Below are 5026 nucleotides of genomic sequence, written 5' to 3'. Positions count from 1 at the left end.
GGAATTTTACTATTTAGAGATGAATGGTATTTAAAATCACATAATCCAAACTTCTAATTTTATAGGCAAGGAAACTGAGGTACAGAGGATTGATGTGACTTGTTCAAGATTATGCAGTGGCAATTAGGCAGTTCAGAATCATAGGCTTTGAAATTCAGTGCTTTTTCAACTACACCAAACGTATCTACACATAGGTTGGGAAAATCATGGGGAATGAAATATTTTGGTGGTTGGGCGAGAACTGGTGAGCACTGAGCCCCAAAACATCCAGGGAAAGTACAGAAAAGGGAGAAAAGCTAAGGTAGGATTGAAGCTGTCGAATCTTGTGCCTGCTCAGGGTCTGTTTCTTCAGAGATATTTCAGGTTTTAGATGGATATTGTAAAGTGGGAAGTACAATGAATGTGAAGTCAGAGGGCCTCATTTCAAGTCAGATAATAAATGTTTATTTGGTGCCTACAATGTGCCAGGCACTCAGCTGTTGCCTGCATGGCCTCTGACGTCTTCCAATCTCTCTGGATCTCACTTTTCTCTTCTGTAAGATGAAGGCCCTCTATTAGAAAGCATCATATCAACTTCTATTAATTGCATTCTCTCTACAGGCACAGATCATAACCAGTCCATGCTTTATCTTGTGAGATCTTTGCCCAGATCCTCCTATAAATCACAGTGCTGCATGTCACGTGATTAAAAAAAAATCCACCACTTTATTCTTTGAGGGATGATAGTTACAAGTTTGATGTACCTACAGGTGTTGGGCTTTAAAATAACTTTATGTCTGTTTTGTGTTGTAGTTTTTCATGATGGTGAAAAGACTTCTCATTATTTGTAGAGTAGAACCACAGGTTGAATGTACTAATAGCTCTTACCTGCTTCCTGATTTCTTCTTCTTGGTCTCATCTGGGCACCTAATCAACGTTCCCGCTCCTCTTTTCACTTCTGCATCCTAGCAATTATCCTTTTGGGTACTGAATTCACAGGATAACCCCACAAGCAGAGAATTTTACAGCTGGAAGTTGGAATGTGACATGGGGATCTAAAATGGAAGGTGTTAGTTATAGGGTATTTACTAAGAAACTGTTGCAATAGACAAAGTAATATAACTTATCAACACATATCAATATGTTAAGGATAAGAAGCTCAATAAGTGTGGGAATTCCTTCAACTATTACAGATTGTAAGACATCTTTAACTTAGCAAATAAATCTTAAAAATCAGGCCAAAGCTCAGAGAGAACAAATGACCTGGTCATGATTGTACTGCTAGTAAATGTTAGAAACAAGATTTGAACCCAGATCTGCCTTTCTTCAAATCCAGCCTCTCTGTACCTCCCCATGTTGCTTCATTTATTAAGAGAAATACTTTTTAATTAAGATCTTGTCTTTTGTGTTCTAGATTCATTTTTTAATGATAAAATCAATAAATCACAAGTTTTTCCCCTACTTTCTGGACGTCCTATAATTAGAGAAATACAGAGTCAGAAACAGAGACAGAGGAGACATACACAGGGACAAAGCTAAATAGATAGAGGTAGAGAGACAGAGACATAATTTGTTAGCACTTACTATGTTCTAGGCATTGGAGGCATAACTACAAGCAAATGAGACAGTGAATGCCTGCAAGAACCTTCTATTCACAAGAGAGAAGGCAACAATGTAAAGTGGGTGTTTAGATGCAAAGCAGACACTGGAAATGTACCATGTGGAGACAGTCTGAGAATGTGAGGTAGAGGTCTGGAACCAGGCAAGATAAGATGAAAACATGCCAATCAGACCCCAGCCTGGCTCAATGGGAAGAATTCAAGGTTCCAATGAAGAGGAAGTGGAGATAATGGCTCAACAGGGGAAAGCATGACTTGGATATGGCAGAAAAGTATGGTGGAGGCCTGGATCTGAGCAAAATAAAACAAAAACTCACTAACTGCTTCACTTTCATGCTTGCCTGATGTTATGGTGTCTTTCTTTGGTTTTGGGGAGCATTTTTTCTCTTTGAGAAATTGAGTACAACGAGAATCTTTATGTTCTCTCACTCTGCTCACTGAGTCGTTGAGTTCAGGGAGGCTGCTGTGAGGATGGGAGCTCAGGGAGCACTAGCCCAAAGTAGGACAAATTGACTGGATACAGAAGAAAAAATAGCCATGGAACCTGAGGTTTGATATCCAAGGCTAAGTAGAGCTGGTAACAGAGCCCCAGGAGCCCTTGGGACACAAAGGCACATTATGGGGTAGAAGGGGCAGGTAAAGGAGAAGGAAGCAGGGAAAGGTTTGTAGATTCTATAAACAGAGTTTGTGGGGGATGAGGCCTTGCCATTCCTGATCCTTGGGGAAGCAGATGTCTACCGGTGCCTGAGGCAGCTCATTATGCAAACAATGATATTCTTGGATTTACTATTTCTTGCACCTACCATGTGCCTTTGGGGCATCTCCAGTAGTCTCACAGCCACCTCAAACTCAACATATCCCAAAACAGAACTTCTTATCTTTCCCTAAAATCCTAACCTCTTCCAAACTTCTCTTCTCTATTTCAGTAGCACAGTATCTGGTACAAAGTAAGAATTTAATAAATGTTTCTTGACAATAGATTGACTGTCAAATCAGTCCATTATCAGTGCCATCTCTCCTCTAGCTATTTATAGTTATAATAATAATAATTATTATCCTCATTCTCATCATCCTCATCATGCTAGACTTGGTGCTCCTGTTAGGTAGTTTGTATCCACCTCTTACATTGCTTTCAGTCTCATGATTTTGCTTGCTTCTCTGCAGCAAAGGTGACCATCCTCTGAGGCAAGGCTGATCATTCTTTATGACAGCAGCATTAGTGTTAATGCTGTGAATTGCCAACCTGGTAGATGGTAGGAGGAAGTGCAGTGTATAGAATTTATAGCTTTAATTTTTCTAATCAAGCATAGAGCTGCTCTTGCACTATGTAGATGCTACGTCAATTCTTATGCTTGTAATAAATAATGACTGTAATAATGACATAGGAGTCTAGCTGACTTTTTCCTTTATGCAACTTCCTAATCCAACACAAACTGGGAGGCCGCTGACTTTGATGCCTGATATTTTCTTCTTAAGGGGAGACTCTTAGAATTTGGTGCACTGGATATTTGTGCTTTTTTCGCCTCTCCTCACACATCTGTGATATGTTCGAACACAGCTAATGGTTTTCCATCATCTGTGAACTTTGCTTTGAATTCAGCAGAGGGACATGTTTTTATTGGATCACGCTGACATTTTTAAGAAAGCTTTCATAAAACTAAAGTGTTCTTGAAATACCAGAGGAGAATAAGTCCTAAGATCCTCTTGGTTTGCAAATAATTTTTTTAGCCTAAAGGATGAAAGGCTTGAATTGGCTGACCTCTAAGGTCTCTTCCTTATACTCTGGCTCTGACAGTCTACAGCTACATGAACACCCCAGGACTTTCACATCCAAAGAAGTTTCAAAATTTTTGCTTTGGAAGATTATACATACTCTCTATTGTGAGAATATTGTCATTGCTCAAAATATTTTAGGTGCTCTTCTTTAAGATTTTCTCTTAGGAATTTTGACACATTCTTTTGACTTTCCTCAGTGATGTCAAATCCTCATGGGACTGTAAACTTATAGCTGCAGGGAATCTTAAGGTTATCAAGTCCACTTTCCAGTGAGGAAACTAAAGGCCCAAGAATTTAGTGGTTTGCCTGTGGTGACAAAGGTAGGAAGTAACAGTTAAAGCATTCTGACTAATGTGTTCTGTCTCCCAAACCCAAAGTTCTTTCCCCTGCCTTTATAGTATCTTTATCGCATGAGATTGGATTTGACTTTTGGAAACAGTCAAAATTCATTTGGAGTTAAGTTTAGTGAAGAAAATGTATATTTAAGTTTGATAATATTATTTTTCTTAAAAAAAAACCCAAGGCGAGCGTGTCTCCTTCGCCTGCGGTCCAGCCCCCCTCCCTGGTCCGCGGGCGGACACCGCCACCGCCGCCGCTGACAGAATGAGTTTCCTGAAGAGTTTTCAGCCGCCCAGCCCAGAAGATGGGCTTCGGCAGCAGCAGCCCGACACCGAAGCGGTGCTGGACGGCAAGGGCCTGGGCACCGGTACCCTCTACATCGCCGAGAGCCGCCTGTCCTGGTTAGATGGTTCTGGAATAGGATTTTCACTGGACTATCCCACCATTAGTTTACATGCTGTCTCCAGGGACCTAAACGCCTATCCACAGGAGCACTTGTATGTTATGGTCAATGCTCGATTTGGAGAGGAAGAACCAAAAGAACTAAAAGAAACTGCAATGGCCGAAGGGGAAGAAGATGAGGATAGTGATGAAGATGTTGAGCCGATTGCTGAGTTCAGATTTGTACCAAGTGATAAGTCAGCATTGGAAGCATTGTTTGCTGCAATGTGTGAATGTCAAGCTTTACATCCAGATCCTGAGGATGAAGATTCAGATGATTATGATGGAGAAGAATATGATGTGGAAGCACATGAACAAGGACAGGGGGATATTCCTACATTTTACACCTATGAAGAAGGATTATCTCATTTAACTGCAGAAGGACAAGCCACTCTGGAGCGATTGGAAGGAATGCTTGCTCAGTCTGTGAGCAGCCAATATAACATGGCTGGAGTAAGGACAGAAGACTCAGTTAGGGATTATGAAGATGGGATGGAGATAGATACCACACCAACTGTTGCTGGACAATTTGAGGATGCAGATGTTGATCATTGAAGATTACTTATGCTGAGAATAGATTCCACGTATTACTGAAGGAGGGAACTTTCTATCTTTCCACAGTGGAGAGGCAGAGAAGAAACATCTTTTTCCCCTCTGCAAAAATGACCTAAACCAGTTCTTTCTTCAGACAGACTTATACTGAGGCCATATGAATCACCACCAGCAGAAATTTAGTCTTTATTAACAGAAATGGCTGAATTCACCCAAGAGGATATTTGTAGCATATTGATTCAAGAATCCCATGCCCAGTTGCAGTCATCTAGGCCTCTAAATCCTCCTCTCACAGTATTCATCTTCCATAAGGCAGGAGG

The 5026-nt window shown here is 40.8% G+C and overlaps 1 pseudogene; it reads left to right on the top strand.

The window, feature by feature from the left end:
* Positions 1 to 3900: 3900 nt before the first annotated feature.
* LOC140520607 (methylosome subunit pICln pseudogene) lies at positions 3901 to 4746 on the top strand (annotated as a pseudogene).
* The last annotated feature ends 280 nt before the right edge of the window (positions 4747 to 5026 follow it).

This window comes from Notamacropus eugenii, chromosome 1 (assembly GCF_028372415.1).
Source record: "Notamacropus eugenii isolate mMacEug1 chromosome 1, mMacEug1.pri_v2, whole genome shotgun sequence".
Taxonomy (NCBI): domain Eukaryota; kingdom Metazoa; phylum Chordata; class Mammalia; order Diprotodontia; family Macropodidae; genus Notamacropus; species Notamacropus eugenii.
The sequence above is the reverse complement of the archived record's forward strand: the minus strand, read 5'-3'. Positions and strand labels throughout refer to the sequence as shown.